The sequence below is a fragment of the Eriocheir sinensis genome, chromosome 16, assembly GCF_024679095.1.
Source record: "Eriocheir sinensis breed Jianghai 21 chromosome 16, ASM2467909v1, whole genome shotgun sequence".
NCBI classification, from domain to species: Eukaryota; Metazoa; Arthropoda; class Malacostraca; order Decapoda; family Varunidae; genus Eriocheir; species Eriocheir sinensis.
The window spans coordinates 12,225,674-12,251,659 of record NC_066524.1 but is presented as its reverse complement, the minus strand read 5'-3'; the positions used below and the strand labels follow the sequence as shown (position 1 = coordinate 12,251,659).

The 25,986-nt window shown below is 40.0% G+C and overlaps 1 protein-coding gene across 1 annotated transcript in view; it reads left to right on the top strand.

Moving 5' to 3' along the window:
• The window catches only part of LOC126999300 (nascent polypeptide-associated complex subunit alpha, muscle-specific form-like), a 48,865-nt gene that overhangs the window by 14,403 nt on the left and 8,476 nt on the right, over positions 1-25,986 (top strand). Inside the window, exon 3 of the transcript XR_007753227.1 lies at positions 21,834-21,956. The gene's annotated coding sequence lies outside the window, so the exon portion shown is untranslated. The remainder of the gene's footprint in view (positions 1-21,833; positions 21,957-25,986) is intronic.

Genomic DNA, 25,986 nt, shown 5'->3' with positions numbered 1-25,986 from the left:
AAAATTATGTATGTAAAGAATGAGTTAAGTGCTGCACATTTTCTAGACAGATACTAAAAGCTGCCAGCAGGCTGTTTCTGTGCCATAGTTTAGTATGGTTTGAGTGCAGTGCCCCGCCTAATGCGGAAACGCCACCCAAGGCCCACTTGACTATGGGGTAACTTTTGCCGGAAGGACAAAGTGCTGACTTCTTATTTCGTCGGCTGTGGTTTGATTTTCAGTCTTGAGAAACTTTATTTTCCCCTCCAAGCTAGATCCATTTCTCATGTGTTTCGATACACTGAAATGATGTATAATAAGTACTTGTTACAGTTCCCTCCTTTATTTGGGTTGTTACAAGTTGTGACCATTGCCATTACAGGTGAGGAAGAATGGCTTGGATATTCATTGATCGTTCTGGACAAATGAGCAACCATGCTGCTTGACGGCCTCTGAAGGGGAACATTATTAGCATTGAATAACTCCTGAACTCAAGTGCCTTAGCCTTCAGGTCAGGTCGTGTTGGGAGTGTGCTGAGAGGTGTTGCCTCGTCAGTTTGTTTTTTCACCAAATAAACTTCCGTTTGGCATCAATTACAAAATGTATTGCTGTAGATTGCAGTTGATGACTAATTTTATCAATCTGAATGATGGACTCAGAGTACATAAAAAAATCCAGGGCTTTCAGTTGATATGAGTTATTCTCAATGGATTATAAATAATTTATAAGAAAGATTTATTAAGTTTCACATGGCATGTACATGGTGCTTTTCTGTCATTATAATAATATGATAGAGGAATACATATTCTAAATATTAGATGTAAGTAATTTCAGTATTGATTCCATTAAGCTAATATAAAAATATCATTGACTTAAGTATACATTTAAAAAATTTTGTTGATAAAAACTTAAGTTTAGTTAACTCCAGAATAAAAAGATTTGTAGTCCTTTCACTTCAGCTGGACCCCCAACTCCCAGGCAAGTAAGTAAGGACGCTGCTGATTGGCTGTTGGCGGGCGGGGTGTTTGACGTCTTCGCCGCCCAACACACTTGCCTAGCTTCAGAAAATAGTCATATTTCTTGACTTATTTCATCTGTCACACAAGATAGATACATTTTGTTGTATTGGCTTAAACAGCGATTGTACAACTATAACACAATTGCTGTCACGCACCCCGTCCACGAACAGTCAGTCAGCATTGTCCTTACTCAGCAAGAGATCAAGCCACTGTTAGGAGATCCAGCTCAGGTGAATGGACTATAAGATCAGATTTAAAGCAGATATTTTTTTTAGTGGAGTTCTAATTTTAATTATTAGTCAGGACTCCTTGTGGAGGATGTGTTAGCGTAGTGTTGTATAATAAAATGAAAATTGTTGCTTGTGTGAGTGAGCAGTAGGGCAGTGAGGATGGAAGGACCAACAAAGAGGGTGGGTGAGAGGTTGACGAGAGAGTTGTGTGGATGCAGGGTGAGAGTGTGGGTGGGCCAGGGAGAAGATAATTAGTAAGAAAACAGTTCCTCGTAATCCCTTGATCGATCTTTAGTCTCTGACCAAAGAGAAGCATGAACTTGCAACAAACCACATCATTTGTAGCAATATTCAACACCACATTAGAGGTACTGAAATCAGGGCTCTCAACGAAGTAACAAGATAAAAAATTTCATCCCTCACCACAAGAGTACATGAATGTGCTAGTAGAAAACAGTTGGGTCCCAGACAGTACAAATCAAATACAAATACTATCAATCAATCAACTAGTGGGTGACTACGGTGGGTGGCACGCCGCCATGCTCTCACCCTTCAACGCCTTCTCTGATTCATGAGTATTGTGAGCTATGTAATACCCAGTCAAGTGAGGCAAGCAGGTGCCATGTACCATAATCAGAAACTGAGTTAGGCAAGTGAAAGTCAAATAGCACAGTGGAAATCCTAATAGGGTGAGCTTGCATATTTACCAAATTCTGGCAGTTTTCGAGACGCTTCTCAGATTTGTATGAACTGGTCAAATAAATGAGACAAGGCTGAAAGGGAATCACTTGTGTCCTGGTCATTCAGAGACTAATGGAGAAATATAGCCATGGATATTTTCTAGATAACTAAATATTCTTTCTGAATAAGCCTTTGTCAAGAAGGGCAGATTAGGTGTGACGCCAAGCAGTGGAAGTCATGTTGTTCAGAGTGATAAATGCAATAAAAAGGTTCAAAGAAGCGAATTTCACTTGTATTGCAATATGAGCTTACAGTAATGGATCATTTGATAAGCACATGTGGCTGAGAGTTGAAAGGCTGGTGGTCTGAGTCCATCTTGGCTATTGTGTTTGGGTGGCACAAGGAAATGGAGACCCCATAGCATACCATGTGTTGTCGAAGGAGACATATGCCAGCATTACACAGGAGTTTGATGTTTGGGCAGGAGAAACAACCTTCTCATTACATTTCACAAATTAGTCAATTTGAGAACTGGATGTAGATTTTTCTGGCATAAGAATTAATCAGAAACTTTGCTATAATAAAGCAAGTCTAATAGGTATAGAGCTAAAAAATGTCTGAGACGCTAAGACAGTGTTGAGGGTACTGAGACTGACTGAGATTACTGATGGAAGAGCAGGAGAAAATGTGTGACTCAGGGGAGACTTGCATGAATCCTGTGCCAGGCCAGGGTCCATTATTTTTGCACTTGGCACATGTCGCTTTGTGTGTTTGTTATTTACCATGTGCTGGCTTTGTGATTGCCAGACAGTACCCTCCCCAGATAAGCTTGGAGCTTAGATTATGAATCCTTGGGCACGACTGAAACCTCACAAGCACTGACACTCTGTACCCATTCAGTGTTGGGTGGACAGGGGGCATGCATTAATGAGAGGCTGCCCATCCATCTCCACTCTGCCCAGGAATCGAACCTGGAACCTCTTGGTTGTGAAGAGAGCGTGCTAAGCACTGCACTATGGAGTGTGTATGTGTATTTACCTAGTTTTATATTCCTATACAGGAAATGAGATACACTTTTGGGATCCAGTCTGAGTGTGTAAGTGCAATTCATCATGCTCTGACCACACGACAGACTTGTGATCATCAGCCAGTACCCTCCCTGAATGAGCATGGAGCTAGGAAGTGATGTATATCTGGGTATGACTGAAACCTCACACCCACACCCACTCGTTAGGCAGGACACAACCCCCGACTTATACCTGGTACCCATTCTCTGCTGGGTGGACAGGTGGCACGGATCAAAGGAGACTGCCCTTGCATCTCCATTCCGCCCAGGAATCGAACCCAGGACCTCTCGGTTGTGAGGAGAGGGCATTAACCACTGCGCTGTGGAGTGTTTGAGTGTGTGTGTGTATGTGTGTGTGTAATTTCCATTTTGATACATGATCTTCACTTCTTTGACTGTAACATGTTTCTTGTTCCTCATATCAGCTTCCACAGCCCTCCTTGATTAATGCTGGAGGTAAAAGTGACAACAAATACAATGATTTTTAATGCCGTTGATTACAGAATGTGTTTTATTGTTGGTGGCCGCAGCGGAGCGACTAAGGTGAGTGTTTGGTAATAAAGAAACTTCTCTTCTCGTCTTGATTAATTGATTTTCACTTCGTAAACTATATATAGCTGCACGTTACGGAGGACTTTACATGAAAGTACAGACTGTTCATGTTGTATGTGAACTTGGGTTCACAAAAAGGTTGCATAGATTGAATTGCATCAATGAAAACTATTATTCCCATAAGGAGAAATGGTAAGTGGTGCAGTTGTGTTTTATGAACAAGTAAAATCATTAGATAACAAGGAATCAAAAGTTGATGAACATATTCTAACAAGCAAAATAGTACAAATGCAACCAGCCTTAGTACTCTTCTTATTATTAAACACAGTGCCCTTCTGTGGTGCAGCGATTAGCACGTCCAGCTGTAATTCTGTGAGCCCGGGTTCAAATCCCGGCCTGGGCAGGCGGCATGCAGCCCACCCAGTTATTTAATATCCCTTTAGTGTTGATCAATAATTGGGTACATGAGAATACCTGGAGAAAATATTGTGGTAACGCCACCCCGTGTTCTGGGGTAATGGGTTCCTTACCCATCACAGGCTCACAGGTTGATAGCAGAAAAGAGTGCAAGTCCATGTGCAACTATAGCATACAGCCACAACTTTACCTTTACTTTTTCTAAACAGTGTGGTAGGTAGAGCCGGAAGAGTACAAATACTCTTAAGTTACAAAGTTTGTAACCCTGACACACCTAAGGCAGAGAATTAAAGATAAAGAGAATAAAGTAGATGAAAAACAATTAAAATAAGTATGTTCAGGCAAACTGAAAGGATTAAGGAAAAATAAATCAGTATGAGAAAAGACATCCAGATTTTAATTATAATAAGAGAACAGTACAGACTGAAGATTAATTGTATTTGATCAAGTTACTGCTGCTATAAGAGGAATTAGTTTTTTTACCAAAATGTTAACATCCTCTTCATTTCACATTTAAAGAGGCATAGAGTTTCAGGCACGAACAGTTCCTGCAGAAAAGCTCTTCTGGAACTGGGATGTACAACACCTTTGTGGCTGCAGCGATAACAAATATTGCGTCAAGGAATACTTTGTTGGTCTCACTAACACTGTAAGAGCTTGTTTAATGGAATACTATTTAGCAGAAAGCTCAGTTTAGTGGAAATTTTTCATTCCTTTATTGCTGTGCAGTTTAGCGGAAAAATTCCGCTACATTGAAAGCATTTCTGCTAACCACCGCTGCTGGGCTCCATGTAGTGTGTCAGCCTGTTGTTGTTGTTTGTCACTGCCAGACCTCCAGCTCGCTCCAGTGTTTTCGGTGCTTTTTGTGCATTTTACACAAATTCCATACTGTTACGTATTGTATGACCTTTATTTTCAATGTAAAATAACATACAAGAACACAGGAGGCCGTGGGGTGCAGTTTTAGGGGGCTGTGGGGTCCGGAAAATGCATTCTCTCAATTTAGCGGAAAATTTGATTCAGTGAACTGGTGTTTGGCTGCATTAGTTCACTAAATTGAGCTTCCAGAATACAAATATATCTGAAACACCGCTACGCAGAGGATGAGATGAATTGTCAAAATTTTTCTGTATACTGTGCATCTTGCTCCCACCTGACCTCTTCAAATGTTTTACGGCAGTGTAGTGGTTAGTCTCCCTGACTATGAATCTTAAAGTTTGGGTTTGAATTTTGGACTTGACAGTCGGTGAACAGCCCACCCAGCTGTTCATCCTTTTTGGATGGTCGATAAATGGGTACCTGAGGAAACCTGGGGAAGGTACACTGTGGCAACTCGGATGTCATACTGGCCTTGTGTCGGGTTGAAGGGTCCTCTCCCGCCACAGGCTCAAAGGGCCAACAGAATAAAGATGAGCACCACCACCACCATGCGCAGCTATAGCATATGTTCCAAACTTTTTGCCACCAATTGGAGCACTGCAGCACTCAGGCAGTATTGCATTGTTCATGTGGATGGTGGTGATGATAGGCCATGGATGATACACAGTACAGGCATCCTTAGCTTTGCAGCTGGGTTATGTTCCTCAAAAATCAGTTTCAAAGTTCTTAGTCGTATACCTTGTGCATTATGAAAGGTTCACTTGGGATGCATTTCTAGCCACTCTAGAATAATTAAGAGTAAATCTTAAAATAGACCCCAAACAAACTCAAGAGCATTTATTTTGCAATAATTATGTAAACAAAATTTAATTTAATTATTTAAAGAAAAGAAAATGGCATAATGGATGCTGAAACCCCGTTTTTAGTGTAACAGACATGTAAAGACACAGATTGAATCATCTGTAGCTAGCAAATCACAGGATAAAGGTTTGGGCACATGTGACTGCAGACAGACACCGAGTGTAGTGTGGGTCAGGAGCGCTCTCCCCCATGCGGTCATGTGTAGCACACTCGGCTCACCACTGAGAGATCCTGGGTTCGATCCCTGGGCAGAGCGGAGAAGGATGGGCAATTTCCTTACACCCGCGCCTCTGTCCACCCAGCAGTGAATGGGTACCAGGTATTAGCCGGGGTGGTGGTCTGGCACCTGCCATGGCAGGAAGCTCAAAGGGCATCACGTGCCCACGGCCCCAATCCTTGGCTCACACCAAACGATGAGCGCAAGCTCACAATTCCAGTAACGTGAATAAACTACCACCATGCAGGGTAATGATAATGTGTTTGCACTGTCAATAACAGACATCATATAGCAGATTGTAGTGAATATGTAGATATTTGGTGGGAAAAATTCAAGATTGCATAATGAATCAATTGTACATCAATTGATTAAATAGCAATGGTTGCAAGCATTATAAATACATATAAGATATACTCTTGTAAAGTGTGAAGAGACGGTATATACAGTGAAGCCTCACTTTAGCAGACCAGTTAGGGGGAAGAAGGTGACGTTATATCTGAAAATCAGTTTTATCTGAGGGATCTGAAGTTTTCACAAATATATCATTATATGAGCTGAAAAGTTCGCTATTTCCGTCCATTTCCATATGTACTCATACCTCAGTTTACGAGTATAATTTGTTGCAGAATTTTGCTCGCAAATCATAAAACACATAAACCAAAGCGAACTTACATATTTAAATTAACCCTCTCACGCCCGATGACGCGTTTCGCGCCCGATGATGCGCAACGTGTCATAAAAGTTTAAAAAATGATTAAAAATTAAGTTTTTGGTGAAATTGTGTCAAATTTGGGAGCGTCATTTGTTAGGATAAGTTTCTTAATGGCAACATATGGCAACCTTTCTAAGGAGCGTAGATGAGGAGGAGGGAGGAGGGTCGGTCACCTCGAAAAAAATACAGTTTTTTTGGTGTAACTTGGGAACTAATAGGCGTATGAGGATTTTGAGGATACCATAAGAATCCTCACTAAATTCCGCTTCAAAACATATATTTGGCTAAAAATGTTGGCCCACAAAATTTTGAGCTAGCTAGCCAGCTAACTATAGTCCGGCAAATCTTAAGTGGCGGCTCTGACGTAGACAGCCCGCTTGACCCTGTTGCCACGTTTCCATCTTCCAACTGACCTCGCACACCATGCCTCTCACACCCTTCTCTCTCTCTCTCTCTCTCTCTCTCTCTCTCTCTCTCTCTCTCTCTCTCTCTCTCTCTCTCTCTCTCTCTCTGTGTGTGTGTGTGTGTGTGTGTGTGCGAGAAAAGTGGGGGTGCACTCTCATTCGGGGAGTATAGTGCACGACAATGCATAATACTAATAATATTAATAATAAACCTCTTTAAAAAATGCACCAAGACTCTTTACCCCTTAGGTGGTGTGGAAATAAGGTCAAAGTGTAATTTTTTAATGTTCTTAGCGACCACTCCTTCCCCACTCCCTGGCCATCTCCAGCGGAACCTCACCATTCACCTGGATGATTCACATCAAAATTTGCTTGACGGTCCTGGCATTACATATACAGGTACAGTCTCCATATTTTGTCATAATTATGCCATATGGCTGATATTGTATGGCAGATGGCAGACACACACCAAAAAATGGCAGAAATGCGATAATTAAAGCAGGCAGAGCAACTGGCAACTGCGGTGTGTTGGGTTGACTTGAGCTGACAACGCCGCGGTGGCAACGCTGCCAAGTGTTGTACAAATTTCTTTGTGTTCACTCACAGATAGAGAATCAATCATAAAAACCATATTTGTTTTTATACTAGAGTGAGAGAGAAAGAGACACGAGGAGAGAGAGAGAGAGAGAAGGGTGTGTAAGGCACGGTGCGTGAGGTCAGTTGGAGACATAGCACCAGTGTCTAGCGGGCTGTCTACGTCAGAGCCGCCACTTAAGATTTGCCGGACTATAGCTTGGTACATAGGATTTATTGTCTACAATACTCTATACGGAGACTTCAAACGAGTTTGTATTGTTTATTTTCCTCTATTTTTATTTGTGTGTGTTCTAGTACAAGTCTTTATGAAGCCATTGATACCAAATTTATTGGGGTACGATATATCTGTGAGGGTAAAATATGTCCGGGAATGTAGAGTATCGCGGCGGCAAAAAAAGGCCGGTCGGACCTGAGAAGAAACTTATTGGAAACTTACGGGGCAGGGCGCGAGAGGGTTAATGTGAATCCCATTAATATATCCCATATACCCAAAAATATTTACATAAAAATAATTTCAAATGTTATTTTATACAGAATAAAAGTGATTTTGCTAACAAATAGCAATGATACATAATATAAATAATATAGTATAATATATACATAATATAGTAATAATATAGTACCAAAAAACAAAGATAGCACACTAGAGCACAAACGTAAGTGGAAACGAGTGTGCAGGTGTTACCTCTGCGAGTGTACAATGCGGACTGAAGGCGGTGTCACACTGGGCATTTTCTTCCAATCATTGGAGCTAGGAGCAACCATGGTTGTCCGTACGCCCAACCGGGAGCGAGTTGTTGGTTTTGGTAAACACTCCTGTCCTCCCGTCTTTGAAGCCATGATTGTACCCACAGCAGCTTCTTTCTTCCATTTAGCTGTAGCAACGTCCATAATTTTGAGTAACAGCAGCACAAGTCACAACTGCCTTTACTTTTGCAAACGGCGCCATGTGGATACAGGGCGACTGGTTTGGTTATGTTGTGGAGATGGGCAACTGACCTTGGTCATGTGTAACACACACCCAGAAAAGTTTGAGTTGGCAGTTGTGCCTACCGCCAATGCGGTTGGAGGAAAAAGGTCCAGTGTGACACCAGCTTGAGACCCCATTCCCATTTTTTTCCACTTTGAGTGATCTCGTCTTGTGGCGAACAAAGGGAACCCACGCTCGTGTCATCAACTTGAACAAATAGGATGCTCGTACACCAAATCACTGCTCATAAACCAAGGCATCTTTAGTGAAATCTTTTTGCTCGTAAATCAAAACACTCGTAAACTAAGGCACTCATAAACCGAGGTAATACTGTATAGCAATTTTTTCCCGTTGTATTAGATGAAAGGTGAGGCACGGAAGGATGAGAGTGGAGGCTGTTATAAAGCTAGACTGACTATAGTGAAAACAAACTGTCAAGTCCGTTTGGGCGTTGGCTCTCGCGGGTCCATTTCCCCCCTCTGCTCTGCCACACGGTCCCAACACCTATTTTTTCCTCTCAAGTTACCTATACCATACATATGAGAGGAAGAGATAGGTGTTGGGACTGTGTGGCAGAGCAGAGGGGAGGAAAGGACCCGCGGGAGCCAACGCCCAAACGGACTCGACAATTTGGTTTCACTATAGACACGCACCACCTGGTTGGCTTTGTTTCCACCACCGCCGATTGATGCGCATGTACATGTTTGGCCGGCCCACCACCGAACTGAACTCCGCACTTGCTGAACTTGTTTGATATGCCCTCGCATATATCGGACTGGCCCTTTAAAATTTGTTAGAGCTGAAATTCGTTATATTGAGGTCCTAAAATATTGTGGTTTACTGTATTAACACTTGTTTGTACTGTGCTTCCTCATTTTTCATATACCATTGAATGATTGAAGGCTATACCTTCCTTTTTTTCTTTTCCTTTATATGTTTAGCCTGTAGTACCAGTAGGCTTTCTTCATAGAGCCTGCTGGTTGGCCCCAACCCAATGTTTTATAGTGAAGCTATCATGCTTGGCTCATACTCCCCCCTTGAGAATTTATGTAGAGTCTGGGTTGATAGGTGGTCTTCAGGACAGCATGTGGGTAGTCACAGGCCACTCACTGATGACTGAAAATTGTCAGCTTGTAGTGGTTGGGCCTTAACTCAGGTCTTCCCAGACACTGCTCCATTAGGCTGACCACTCAGCCACCGCCTCCCCGTCCCTTAACCATAATTTGTAAAATGATTGTTAGTGACCAGTGGCTAGCATGGCTCGTTGAACAGCAAGACCATGCACCCCCCTTTCCAAGAGCCACACAAATGTGTTTTTTATGGAGAAAATGAATGCCAAGAGATTATGAAATTCAGTTGCATTAGTAAGGTATCTTTATGGGCATTGATGGTTCACTGCAGCCTGTGGCATGGACAGAATTGTATTGTGGTGCCCAGCAGAAGCATTTGAACGGTCACTGACAAAAATATCAATCCACCTCACTGTAAGCGCCTCCGTGGTCTAGTGGTTAGCATGCCTAGCTACTACTCAGCTGGGTTTGAATCCCGACCTGGGCAGTTGTTGTGCAGCTCACCCAGCTGTTCATCCTCCCTTTTAATCTGGTTGATAAATGGGTACCTGGGGAAACCTGGGGACGGTAAACCGTCGTAACCTGAATGTCACACTGGCCCTGTGTCCCGGGGTTATTGGCTCCATCCCACCACAGGCTCAAGGGCTTATGGGACGGAGATGAGCACGGAGGCCACATGCAGCTATAGCGTATGCCCCCTACTTTACCTTTAGCTTTTACTGTAAACTCATGACTCGGCAGGTTCCCCTTTCCACATGACAAGGCACTCCCCTCTTCCACCAGTTCATCAGCCACTTCCTCACCCTCCACTCCCTTCCTCTGTCAGTACATCCCCTGCTTCTCTCTCCATTCCTTACCTTCCACTTCCTCCTCCAGTTCATCCCCAACTACAGTTTCTCCCTTCCCTGCCCTCCACTCTCTTCACCTGCCAGTTCATTTTTTTCCCTTCCTCATCTTCCTCCTGCACCATGCAACTTGCCAGAAGGAAAGGAACTACCGAATCACAACAGGCTTAAAGAAAGGTGGATCATTATATTGTATCCACGGCTCATCAGACTAGGAATTAGAAAAAAATAGAAATTAACATTACACGGAAAGAGAAGTTCAAGAAATAGCCTGATGAGGTATGAAGCTGGTGGGATCAGTCTTATGCATGATCATTAGGTTCAAAACTTGATGCAATAAATATATAAAAGTTTGTGGAAAAAGTGCAAGAAATACCCTTGTGAGGTATGAATTCAGTTGGATCTGTTCTTTGCACTGATGATTAGATTAGGAGCTGGACCTGATAAAAATCATACAAATAATCTTGCTATGTCTGCTTCCTTGTGGTTAGATGTTTTGTATCTTCTCCAGCAATTCTTTTTCTCTCCCGGATGTTACCTATATGAGGGTCTCGTCTGTCCATGGGTCTTCGTTTCATCAATTCCCCTTCTCTTACTGACAGGTTTCTGCAACTTAAATTCTGATGTATTATTGCTTCCTTTTCTATTTCTTACCACTATTTTCTTGATATGTGCATGCTTCCACGACTCCTGTGGCCGTGCTGCACTAGAATTCCTATTCTAGCTCACCCCTATGCTGTCCAAATCCCTTATGCAAGAGTAAACCAGCATCTTCATACTTTCATCCTTTTCACCCAGCTGTTATCCTCCCTTTCGGGCTGGTTGATAAATGGGTGCTTGGGGAAGGTAGACTGTGGTATCCCCGATGTCACACCTGCCCTGTGTCTCGGGGTAATGGGTTCTTATCAACCACAGGCTCAAGGGCCAATGAGACATAGATGAGCACTAAAGCCATGCGCAGCTATAATGTATGCCCCCAACTTTACCTTTCTTTCCTTTGTATATATTTTTTCCTTCCTACGACTTGAGCACTTTCAAGAGGGGAGTATCAAGACACCTCTCCAACCATATATGAGTATCTATTTAGGAAGTCCTCATGTCCCCTTTTTAGGAGCAGTAGGTGCTATTGTGGGCATTTTCTCCATTTTGAGTGTTGCCCGTGGATTGCCTTTTGTGTTGTAAAAAAAAGAGAATACAAAAGAAGTGCGAAAAGTAAGCTTACGATGAAAATGATAGATATGGTTTTATAAAATGATAGATATAGTTGTATGCATAACAGTAATTAGATCAGGAGCATGACACAATACAGATATGAGAATATAAAAAAGTGCTAAAAGTAGCGATACAAAGACAACGTTACTTGAATCTGTCACTTGTATGATGACGTTTAGAAATTGGGTTTAGATACCCAATACAAATTAGAGTAGATGAGGAAATCGCAAAAAAGAGACGCTTTAGGAAGGAAGTTGGCGAGATTAATCAGATGCACCGAGTTAGTGAATTATGAGCCTAACAATAAAAATGAAGGAATTTGTGGGAGGAAAGAACAAGAAAAATAGCACCACAAAAAAAGGAAGGCTATGCAGTCTGCTGGTTACACAGTAAAAATCAATTCATTCAAGCTCCACTGGTTCCAAATTCCTGCAGGGCAAAAAATACATGCATTTCAAATTTACGAAGGCAGGACAGGATAATTTAAAATCTAAAAACTGGCTGATGTCTAGAGTGCAGGAATTCTATCAAGAAAGCTTATGGAGTAAATGACTTTTGCTATCTAAGGAATATTATGTTGGAAGTTAGAACCCACCCCAAAAGAAGGAAATGGTGAAGTACAAGAAGTAGCCCTACGGGGAAAGAAGTTGGTGGAATCTCTAAAAAGCATAGCAAATAAAAGGACAGGAAGCAGAGATAAAAATAGTTGTGTAAGATACTGTTATGGTCTGTTGGATACTTGTCAAATAAACAAATTGATGGAAGGATATTTTAAATAGAACAGACAGGAAATGGAGAGAGAAATTGAGGCTGTGAATACTTTTGCAATGTCAGGTGAACAAGTGGGAGGATAGTAAGCAACAAGGTAAAGATAAGAAGTGGTAGGCGATGCTATAATCATTGCAGTGCTGACATTGAAAGAATTGAGATGAGGCACAGCAGATCCCAAAATAATATGAGATCAAATAGCACGTTACAGGCAGCGTAAATTACAAAAATAGCACAAGTCAACCAGTAATGATATAGTAGAGCAAGCCCTTAAACTAGTGTCAGTCAACAATTATCAAGAACAGTAAACCCTCACTGTAATGAACCAGTTGGGGGAAAGGGGTGACTATATCCAACGGATTTGAACTTTTTGCATATAACAAACTTTGTTCGTTATGTGAGCGGAAAGTTTGCTGTCTCTGACCATTTTCGTACATAATGAAGTTTGTTTGTTATATTAAGTGAAGAGTGAGGCATGAAAGGACGAGAGTGGAGGTGTTTAAAGTTGGGCGGATAAAGCTAGACTGACTAGACTTGCACCGCCTGGTTGGTTTTGTTTCCCATGCCACCTACTGACATGCATGTACATATTTGGCCGGCCCACCTCTGAATTGAACCCTGCACTTATCAAACTTGTTTGATAAATCCCTGCATATACTGGACTGGCCTAAAAAGTTTATAAAGCCAAAATTTGTTATATCAAAGTCCATAAAAGTGAGGTTTTAATGTAAAACAAGCAGTCTTTAAAAGAGTAAGTCAACCAAAATTTACCAAGTATATTGAGGAGTCGTTAGAATAGCACAAGGCAACCAAAAATGACCCCGCAGAGTGAGTAGTCCTTAAAATAATACATCAACCAAAAATGATCCAATAGAAGGAGCAGCCTTTGACATAGTGCAAGTCAACCGACAGTTATGTAATTGAGTAAGCAGCCTTTAAAATAATGCAAGTCTGCCAACGATTACAATCATACCTCGGTTTACGAGTTTAATTCATTCTGTAATTTTGCTCGCAAACCAAAAAACTCTTAAACCAAAACGAATTTACCCATTTCAATTAATGTGAAACCAATTAATGCGTCCCATATCCCCCCAAAAATATTAACAAAAATAATTTTATGTTTTTATTTATTTATTTATTTATTATTTTTTCACAATAGAGGAAGAAGTTCAAGGGAAAAAAATAAAACAATAATGAAAAAAATAAAAGCCTGCTACTCACTGCTCCTACAAAGAGTCCAGAGGAGTTGCCGAAAGATAGGTCAATTTCGGGAGGAGAGGTGTCCTGATACCCTCCTCTTGAAAGAGTTCAAGTCATAGGTAGGAGGAAATACAGATGAAGGAAGATTGTTCCAGAGTTTACCAGCGTGAGGGATGAAAGAGTGAAAATGCTGGTTAACTCATGTGTAAGGGATTTGGACAGTAAAGGGATGAGCTTGAGTAGAAAGTCGTGAGTGGCGAGGCCGGAGGAGGGGGGAAGGCATGCAGTTAGCAAGTTCAGAAGAGCAGTCAGCATGAAAATATCGATAGAAGATAGAAAGAGAGGCAACATGGTGGCGGAATTTAAGAGGTAGAAGACTATCAGTAAGAGGAGGAGAGCTGATGAGACGAAGAGCCTTATACTCCATTCTGTCCAGGAGAGTTGTGTGAGTGGAGCCCCCCCACACTTGAGATGCATACTCCATACGAGGGCGAACAAGGCCCCTGTATATGGATAGCAACTGTGCGGGGGAGAAGAACTGGCGGAGACGATACAGAACGCCCAACCTCGAGGAAGCTGATTTAGTGAGAGAGGAGATGTGAAGTTTCCAGTTAAGATTATGAGTTGAGGATAGACAGAGGATGTTTAGTGTTGCAGAAGGTGACAGTTGAGTGATGTCGAAGAATAGGGGATAGGTGTTTGGAAGATTGTGTTGAGTTGATAGGTGAAGAAATTGATTTTTTGAGGCATTGAAGAACACAAGGTTCCTTTTACCCAAATTGGAAATAATAGCAAGGTCTGAGGTTAAGCGCTCTGCAGCCTCCAGTCTGGAGTCTTGTAATTCCTGTTGAATGTTATTTTATAAAGAATAAAAGTAATTTTACTAACATAGTAATGATAAATATTAAAAATAATATAGTATAATGATATAAATATAAATAATATAGTATAAGATATAAATAATATATTGATAATATAGTGCTGAAAACACAAAGATCACACGCTAGAGCACAAATGTAAGCGGACACGAGCGGATGGGTGTTACCTCTTCGAGTGTACAACCTGTACTGAGGGCGGTGTCACGCTGGGCATTTTCCTCCAACCGTTGGAGCTAGGAGCAACTGCGGTTGTCCGTATGCCCAACCGGGATTGAGTTGTTGGTTTTAGTAAATACTCCTGTCCTCCCGTCTTTGAAGCCATGATTGTACCCACAACCGCTTCCATCCATTTAACTGTAGCAACAAGTCCATAATTAGAGTAACAGCAACACAAGTCACAACAGCCCTTACTTTGGCAAACAGCGCCATGTGGATACAGGGCGACTGGTTTGTTTACATTTTGGATACGGGCAACCGACCTTGGTCGTATGTGACGCACACCCAGAAAAGTTGGAGTTGCTGGTTATGCCTACCGCCAACGCGGTTGGTTGGAAGAAAAATGCCTAGTGTGATACCAGCTTGAGACCCCATTCCCATTGTTTTCTGCTCTGAGCGCTCTCGTCTGGCAGCGAACAAAGGAAACCCACGCTCGCGTCTTCGACTTGTACAAACAGAATGCTTGTACACCAAGTCACCGCTCATAAACCAAGGTATCTTTAGTGAAATATTTTTGCTCATAAATCAAAATGCTCATAAACTAAGGCACTCGTAAACTGAGGTATAATTGTATTTAATATTTTTTATGTTCATCTTATAGCGTTGGTAGGCTGTCTTGATAGGGCCTGCTGATTGTCCCCAGGCTGTAATGGTGCAGGCAAGTGTTTTATAGTGAGCATTCCACAAATAGTGCAAATCAACCAACAATTATTGAGTAGAGCGAGCAGTCCCTAGAATAAGGCAAGCCAACCAATATTTATACAGTAAAGTGAGCAGCCATCAAATAGCACATCACTCAATTTTTTAGTATAGCAAATAAACCTCAATGACATGTTATTCAAATACCATCTAGTAAGGCAAGAAAGCCTCAAACAGTGCATGTTTAGACCAAGTTGAACAGAATTAGATGAGAAACCAACATAAATAAACTAAAACCAATTGACCCGTGGCCTCTGGGTGATGGCTATAGCTGTTAATTGAGAAAGCTTTGGGGAGCAGTTATAGCTGTCCTCTCCTTGACCAATATTATACGTCTTCCCAACATCATATCTCCGCCATGCTGCAAGCTAGACAATTACAGTTTCTTTCGTTGTCAATAGGATGGATTGGTGGTGAGAAAATGCTAAATGTTATTGTGTTTCTCTTTGAAGTTACTATACAGGACAGTGGTGAAAACACCTAGTTTTCTGAAATTCATTGGCATATCGTGGGCACTAAGTAGACCACAATCACTTTCTAGCCCGAAGCCGAGGGATTGACGCAGCCCACAGGTTACATGTATAAACAACAAATTCAAATAATGTGAGCTCATTTATTCACCAAATTCTCAGTGTTCCGAACTATTATGTCTGTGAGGTACTTGTATAGTGAAAAGAGTGATGGATGAGCACTGAAGGAGGTTGTGAAGGTTTGGTGACGCTGGGAAGGGTGACGCAGTTAGCTGGTGGAAAGAAGAAAGGGGTCAGACTTGCTAGCATTGTGTAGGTATCTAGAGACAAGGGGTGAAAAATACAATAAAAAAGATTTATGTGAGCACTGTGGGGTAATGGGTGTAAGAAAAATAAATTGCTATTATATAAGAGACTGAAATGTAGAAATATGAAGGAGCAAGAGGGAGGAAAGAAGAAAGAGGATTGAAATGTATAGGAATTTGTGTACAGCGACATTTCTGTCTTGACTCCCTCCCGAAGGAGCTATTAGTAGGTCCTATTAGAAGTTATGCCTCCATAGGGAAGTGGTTAGCATGTCTAGCTGTATGAATCTGTGGGCCTGGGTTTTAATCCTGGCCCAGGCAGTCAATGTGCAGCTCACTCAGCTGTTTATCCTCCCTTTTGGGCTGGTTGATGAATGGGTTGATGAATGGGTTTGACAGCAAAATCTCATGACTGAGCTTTGAATCAAAATGTCATGAGCAGCTCAGCCTTCTCTCTAGCATCAGTCTCATGTTGCCCAGCAGCAGACTGTAACGAGGGCAAGGATGCACCAATGACACCAGACTTTGAATGTTCATCGTCATTTAGGAGGATTTGATGCATTGGATAAAATTCCTCAGATGAGATGATAAATTCAATTTTGGACCACTACTACTGGTACCATGTAATCCAGTATGGCCTGTTGCATGGTTAGACTGTTGGTTACTAAACCAGCTCCCCACTGGGCTAACCAGTTAGGAGGGTGACTGGACACCCAGCAGGATGAAGTATAAAACCTGTCAAAGGACGGATGAGCTTGCCAGCCAATGGCCATCTGATTCTAGGGTGTGGATTCAGACTCACAGTCACATCCATGGACCTGGTCTTCCTGAGCATCCCCACTCTCACTCTCAGGCACGAAGGCTTGCCTATAGGGTTTGTTAGGAGACTATCATGTGGTAGTTGTTGCATGAAATAAGATCTGAGCATTATTTACACTAAAGCCAGGTCCTTCACTCTGTTTTTTGGTCTTTTTGATTCACCACAGTATTTTCATCCTCTTCTCTCTCATCGCCCTCACTTTCATTTTCTCTTTCTTGAAATCTTCGTTCTTTTCTGTGGCTGCTGTATAGGCAGTGTAAAGTGTCCGCACTCCTCCCTCTCTACCTGTTTCATTTCTGATAATAATAGTAGTAATAAAAATGACATACTCTCCCTTCCTAGGCCTTTCCTTTGAGAGCAGTACCAACACTAGCAGTCAGCCAGACCTTGTTCCCTATTAGCTTTCTATGAAATACTTGTATGGTGTAATGGCTACATCTAGTATACTATTAATCATCTCTATTAGTAAGTAGTATGATTCAAATAGGTTGCAAAAGAAGCAACTGGAAATGAAGTATGTGGAAATCAGTGAAAGTGTTAAGTAGTTTAGAAGCCACCAATAATTTTTGAGTTTATTTGTTTATTTTTTATATTATTATTATTTTTTATGTACTGCTTCTAGCGCACGTAAGCTGTCTTGAGGGGCCTCCTGGACAGCCCCGCCCGTTAGTGGCGTAGGCGAATTTTATTTATGGTGGCTGCAGTGCTATATGTCTCTTGCTTGGGCCATGCTGCCCCCTGGTGCTCCACTTGACAAGCACTGAAGTTAGGGTTGATTGAAGATCTGGGCAGCATGTGAATAATCTTCCGCCACTCGGCGATGGTTTGAAAAATCAGCGTGTATTGGTGGGACTCAATCCTAAGTCCACAGGCTCACCACGCCCTCACACTGACCACTCGTCCACCGCCTCCCCAATTACTGGTATCTCTTGGTAAAAGGGAGCTCAAAAGGTCTTTTAACACCAAAATTTGATATGTGAACAATAATGCGGTGTGGCTTGCCTATAGGGTTTGTTAGGAGACTGTCATGTGGTAGTTGTTGCATGAAATAAGATCTGAGCATTAATTACAATAAGGCTAAAACGTGTTGTGTGCTGTTAAGGAGCAAAATAGAGATAGAGGCATGTAAGGTTTGTTTGTGAAGAGAGTGAAAGAGTGAGAGACTTGTATAAATGTGTCAAGGAGAAAGAAATGAGATGTCAGATTTAGATAGAAAGCAAGAGAGAGAGAGAGAGAGAGAGAGAGAGAGAGAGAGAGAGAGAGAGAGAGAGAGAGAGAGATTGATTCAGGGAGTCAGAAAGAGTAATGAGGCATAAGAAGTATTACAGAACAGTGCTATGTTAATAATGTAAAAACGGACTGACTGACTCGTTGACTTTATACTTTATTTTGTCATGTATTAATCTCACGGTGAATTTAATTTTCCATCTGAGTCCGTGCCTTGAGAATGTGTATAATTGATGTGTTGATGGAATATGTTTTGTTTAATTGCCAAGATGTGTATTACCCTATTCTTGAAGGTGAAATGTATGTATGATGAACTGTATTGATTGTTATGTCGATGGGGTTTGGTGTAATTGTTAACCCGGTAGCATTTGTGGCTTTACCGTGTAGCAGCGACGGGCCAAATTTGTGCCATGATTTAAACCCCCCAAAATAGATGATACATAAACTGATCACAAATGCTTTGATATATATTATGAAATAGTTTGTATGAGTGATGATTTTTTCTCATTTTTCTCGCATAGAGGGACCATTAAGAAACATGATCCCCGCTGCTACCGGGTTAAGATGTATATTATCCTTTTCTTCAGGGTGAGTCGTTGCATAGAATCATTCGTACACTCAAATTTGTCTGTGCATTGTTTTATTTGAATGCTGTGTGATACTATATACTTTCATGTAACTTTCGTGTGTGCAGTATAAGCCTGTTAGTCTGAATTCCCCTACTTTGAAGTGCCATATTACCAAAGTAGTTGCGGTGCCATGACAACATACTCCAATGACTTAATCTGTGTTGAGGCAGTGTGTGTGTACTTTTTTATGGTTTTCTAATATATGTCCTTGAAATTTTGTTGGGACAGATGTGTTTTATGGATTTTTATATTCTTTTCTTATGTATTTTTTTTTTTACAGCAAAGGAAACAGCTCAAGGGCCAGAAAAAAGGAAACTAATGAAGAAAAGCCCGCTACTCACGCTACTCTTATGTATGCTTTGGAAATTTTGTTGGGACAGATGTGTTATATAGATTTTTATATTCTTTTCTTATGTATTTTTTTTTTTACAGCAAAGGAAACAACTCAAGGGCTAAAAAACTTATGTATGCTTTGGAAATTTTGTTGGGACAGATGTGTTATATAGATTTTTATATTCTTTTCTTATGTATTTTTTTTTTTACAGCAAAGAAAACAGCTCGAGGGTAAAAAAAAGGAAACTAATGAAGAAAAGCCCGCTACTCACACTACTCTTATGTATGCTTTGGAAATTTTGTTGGGACAGATGTGTTATATAGATTTTTATATTCTTTTCTTATGTATTTTTTTCTAATGAAGAAAAGCCTCCGCTACTCTTATGTATGCTTTGGAAATTTTGTTGGGACAGATGTGTTATATAGATTTTTATATTCTTTCTTATGTATTATATTTTTTACAGCAAAGAAAACAGCTCGAGGGTAAAAAAAAGGAAACTAATGAAGAAAAGCCCGCTACTTACGCTACTCTTATGTATGCTTTGGAAATTTTGTTGGAGCAGTGATTCATGCTTTTCTAGTGTATGTCCTTGAAGTTGTTGGGTCACTGATTATATACTTTTTATGCTCTTCTTATGTATGCCTATGAAAATTTTTTGGGCCAGTATTTTGTGTGTTTTTTCTGCATTCCTTACGTATGCCCGTGTACTGTATCCTCTACCGTAGAAAAAAAGGAAAGTTCTGCCGTGTTGTTTTCAGGAAAGAAGTGGATACATAATAATCAGTCTCTTTTCAGCACAAATTTCCATTGATTTTGCATAATTTTTCTTGTTCCAGGGTCATATGATTATTTAGTGTGTTACTGAATATATGTTGTGTGACTAAAAAGATACTGGGTCCTCATATCCTCCTGTCGACCCACTCTCTTTTCAGCACAAATTTACATGGATTTTGCATAATTTTTCATGTTCTAGGGTCATATGATTATTTAAAGTGTTACTGAATATAATTATGCTGTATGACTAATAAGATACTGGGTCCTCATATCCTCCTCTTGACCCAGTCTCTTACACTTCCTCTTGATCCTACTCTCTACTGCATAATATTTCTTGTTCCAGGGTCATATGATTATTTAGAGTGTTACTGAATATATGCTGAATGACTAATGAGATACTGGGTCCACATATCCTCCTCTCGACCCACTCTCTTTTCAGCACAAATTTCCATGGATTTTGCATAATTTTTCTTGTTCCAGGGTCATATGATTACTTAAAGTGTTACTGAATATAATTATGCTGTATGACTAATAAGATACTGAGTCCACATATCCTCCTCTTGACCCAGTCTCTTACATTTACTCTTGATCCTAATTTCTACTGCATAATTTTTCTTGTTCCAGGGTCATATGATTACTTAGAGTGTTACTGAATATATGCTGAATGACTAAAAAGATACTGGGTCCTCATATCCTCCTCTTGACCCAGTCTCTCACATTTCCTCTTGATCCTACTCTCTACTGCATAATTTTTCTTGTTCCAGGGTCATATGATTACTTAGAGTGTTATTGAATATATGCTGTATGACTAAAAAGATACTGGGTCCTCATATCCTCCTCTTGACCCAGTCTCTTACACTTCCTCTTGATCCTACTTTCTACTCTCCCTCTTTGTTTCTCCTTTACTTTCCTCTTTACTCTTCCCTCCAATTCATCCACCAGTCACAACCCTCACAAGCCCCTCTTTTCATTCTCCAGTACACAGTTCAAATTAATTACTAATATATTTGTCATAATTGTGTATAATTTAGCAATCAAGCAAATTTATGTGTGCCATTTTATCTTCTTTATGTTTTGTCTAAAAATATTATTGTTATTATTATTGACTTATTGTTTTGCCAACTTTGACTATGTAACTATATATGTATCCATTCTTTTCTCTCCCTTCATATAAATATTTCTACCTTAGTTTTTTATATCGTGTTGTTGGTGGTTTATGAATTTCCTCAGTTTTGATGTTACCTAATTGATTTGTAGGCCATGCTCTTACTTAATCATGATAATAATAGATGATGATGATAATGATAGTATTAATAGTCATGGTAATAATAATAACAATATTGCAAATGCATTTCCAGTACTGTTTATCTCATATTTTCTGGTTAATGAATTACTTTTTAATAGATTTGGCATTACAGAGTTTTCCCTCATTTTCATATTCCTAGTGATTTCTTTGTAGGTAATATATGTCACCATATTTGTTAACTTGTTTCTAAGCCTATATTCTGAGACATTATGGTTTACACACTGACATTTGTTAAGGCTTTTGTTAAGGTTGTGGGTATTTCCATGAGTAGTTTTATGAGCCTAGAAATCATTTGACAAGGTTTCTGTGCCGTTAACATGTAAAAAAGCTCATGAGAACCTAACTAATCTCCTTTGTGGCCTTTGGAAATATTAGTTATGAGAGTTGGAAGTGTCTGAGAATATGGGCCTAAGATTCACTGTGTCTCTAAATGTAAGTAATCACATTGAAGTTTTATCTTTTACATTATTACAATTCCAATTTTCTTTCTTTCCAGGAGCGTGTTGAGGCACTGGCAGGGAGGGGCCGGGGCACTACTGACACGATGGCACCAGACTGAGGCATCACAAGACATCTGTTTATCACACCTGAAAGCTGCAAGGAAGGACACAGTGCTCAGGTAGGCATGTCAGTGTCAGGTCTAGAGGGTCTGTGCTGGGTAGGTGGGTGTGAGGGTGGTGCAATATGCTGCTAGGGATGTATTTAGATCTCGCTGAAGTGTTATCTGGTGTTTATTAGCATTGTCTAGTGTCCTTGTTATCTTTAGAGGCAAAACTGCTTAATTACCTTCCTATATACCTGCCAAGCTACATTACTTACCGACCTATACACACACACTCCCACACAATTCATTCTGGGAGGGTTCTAGCTGGCAATTGTGAGCTTAGAACATGATCAGACCATGGTGAATTGCACACACGCAGACACACGAATGTGGTATGAAGAGAGAATGAAGAGTAAACCTTCCAACACTTGAAGAGAGAGGAGAGAAGGGTGACTTTATTATGATATGTAAAAGAATGAGAGGTTGGGAAAAAGCCAACAAAGAATATTTTCCAGTGTATATCAGTGAGAGAAAATGGGGATGCTAGTTTACATTGAAAGGAGCTTAGATTTAAAAAAAAAAGTCATGAAATTCAGCATCCCATATTTTGCTTTTGGCAAGTGGAATGGTCTGAATACACGCGTGGTTTAACTCCTAAAAGATGGGTGTGGTGGGCAAGACCTCTCCTCTATAGCCGGGCATGTATTGAAATTTTCCTGGAAATTTCTCATCTTCGATTATCAAAATCTCAGTTCTGCTTCAACCTGTACTAGTTATAATTTTAATGGCATTACACTTATCCATCTTTTCTCTTCAATATGCATTTAACCCAAAGCCCCTAGGTCAAGTGGTATTTCTGTGGTGAAGTGATGAAGGGAAGTGACTTTCTGTGCATAGCAGGCCTGTGTTTGGAGTGGTGCATGAGGTGGTGTGGTCGACTGTGGCAAGTCGCTGACTACTCCTACATGCTCCTTATTTTCCTCCAAGGACTCAGACACATGAGAGACAAAAATGCACACTCAGCTGTGTCTGCTGTCAAGAAGAGGCTGAAGACTGAGAGGATGAGTTGTGTATTAGCCTGGAAGGCATGCCAACACAAAAATAATTAAATCGGTTCAGATTAAGCTTATGAAAGGCAGACGGGAAAAATCTGTCACCCGTTCTTTTCTCGCAGCTGGAGAAACCTGTCAGTCAATCCCTAGAGGTTAAGCTTGAAGCATTAATGAGATTAGAAATAAAATTGATAAGCATGGGTATAAGGGCAAGATAACAGCAGCAAGACTTTTCAATCTGCAAACCATAACATGGTGAACAGACACACTCAACACAAACATTCATACACTGATTCACACCTAAATAAATGTAAATGCTGAAAGTCAGTCTAGGCCCTCTAGGGTAATGTGCAGCTTCCCTTTTTTCTGCTTTTGTTGCTCCTAAAGTGATGGCTGTTCCAGAAGCGTCTCCAGCTTTTTTGTTTCGGCACTCCCTCAGCCAACTCTCTGTCTACTACTCTTCCACCCTACTTCTCCTGACACCCTGTCCCTCAGTCCTGTTGAAGCACATTCCCTCAGCACATTCAATCCTGTAACTGCCAACTCTCTATTCAATACTCTTCCACTTTACTCATCTACACCATCATCTCCTTAAATCCTGTTCTGACACCCTCCCTCAGTACAATCTATCCCTTACCCATCAACTTTATTAATTTTTCTTCCACTCTACTTATCTACTCTTCCCTTTACCTCAATCTTGATCTGCCACTCTCTTAAGTACATTCAATCCAGGGCTGTCTCTCATTCTGTTATTAAATGAAATCTAAATGTTTTATTGTTATTGTATACAATGTTTTATTATATATATAGATTATATATTATATTCTTATTCTTATTTCTTATATTAATCATAATACTTCAGGTTCATCTTGACTTCCTCAGTGCAGGCTTAGTGTTTGAAGAGGTGTTTGAAAAAAGGAAGTTCCTGTCTGTTCCTGTTTTTATCATAAGATTTAAAATTGGCATGAAAAGAGAAACTCAAGAAAAATGAGAAAGATAGGAAAGCACGGTAATCTCTAGAAAAAAAAAAAAAAAAAAAAAAATTCAAAAACATTTTTTTTATATGATGTTTTTGTGATTAATATCAACAAAATATAAAAAAAATGCCATATCAATATCATCAATCATATTTTAAAATCATCAAAAAAAAATGAAAAAAAGAAAACAAATAAGAGCGACGCCCCACACAACACCACAACAGCAACAGCTGAGGAGGCAGAGGCAGTCCTCCATGGCACTTCTCTGCCCCCCTCTCTCTCTCTCTATCTCTGTCTCTCTCTCTCTGCCTCCGGCTTTATCATTGATAATAAATAATTATTACTTCTTTTCTGTTTTTGTTTTTTTTTTTTTCATATATAAATATGAGATTGTTTGTTGATGAAATGAGTCAAAACAATAAATAAATTAACATTATTTTCGTGAATCCAAGAAATCCACTGGGGTGGCTGCAGTCTCACAGTCCCTATTGACGAGCCGCCACTGTTCAATCCTTTCCCTGCCAACTCTCTCCTCCCAATACTCTCTCACTCCACCCTCGCCTCAAATCCTGCCCCTATACACACACCACAAAATCTTCCTCACTCACTCTCATCATATGTCCAAACTATCCCAAAGGTAATTAGTGTTGTCCAGCCTCTCTGCTTACTTATTCTACTCTTTTCTCTGCTTACCTATTCTTGGCTGTTTTCTGCTTACCTGTCTTCTTATTCTTACCTGTTTTCTGCATACCTGTTCTTATCTGTTCTCTGCTTACCTGTGCTCTGGTTGTTTGGTGATTATTAGGGTTGTTGATGTAAGTTGTTGTCATTTAATCTTTATTCTTAGGGACACATGAGTTAGTCTCTAGGGAACCAATGTATTTATTTATTTGGTTATATTGATTTACATGTCTGACACTTAATATGAGGGAATGAGAATGGTTAGTTATTGAGGTTTTGATATTTAAGTAGAAGGTCTGTTTTTGTACTGTATAGATGGGAACACATAAATGAATAGCATCAGTTAGTCTTTAGGGAACCAATTTATTTATTTATTTGTTTACTTATTTCTATTTACATGTCTCACACTAATATGAGGGAGTGACAGGTAAGTAATTCTAGTAGTTTTGATCTTTAACCTGGTAGCAGCGACAGGCCAAATTTGTGGCTTTACCGTGTAGCAGTGACGGGCCAAATTTGTGGCTTTACCGTGTAGCAGTGACGGGCCAAATTTGTGCCATGGTATAAACCCCCCTAAATAGATGATACATAATCTGATCACAAATGCTTTGATATAAATTATGAAATGGTTTGTGTGAGGGGTGATTTTTTCTCATTTTTCTCGCTTGTAGGGACCGTTAAGAAACATGATCCCCGCTGAATAAATAGTCTATAGATGGGTAATAGTGATTTTGATACTTAATTGAGGTCTTTTTTATACTGTAGATACAAACACTTGCAAATACTACTTAGATAAACAAGTAGACTTATAAGTAAGTAGATAGACATATGAAGAGTAGATATATATATTGGTTAATGATTACCTACCTTGATAAATAGATAATTTTTCAAGTAGATAGACTAATAAGTAGATTGACATGTGAGATTGCAGATACGTGATGGATAAAAGCCCCTTGACAAGAAGATAGACATGGAAGTAGTAGAAAATAGTTTGAAGAAAATTGCATAAAAAAACAAATAGACAGTTGAAGATAGTTTGAAGATTGTAATAGAAATGTAGATACCTATATATGAAAATAGTGGAAGATAGCTTTAACATGATTACTATACATAGAAAAATAGATAGATAACAGAATAGATAACATAATGATAGATAATAGATGATAACACAGAAGAATAGATAGATATTATAGAGGACAGTGTGAACATCATGACATATAAAGATGGAGAAGAAAATTGAAGATACATAGGTAGATAGATAAAGAGATAGATGGATAGATAGGTAGAACATGACCAAAATAGAATAGTTGATAGGATAGAAAAGAAGAAAAGTGGATACACATGAAAATAGTAAAGGATAGTTTAGATACACAGATATATAAAGATGGATAAGAA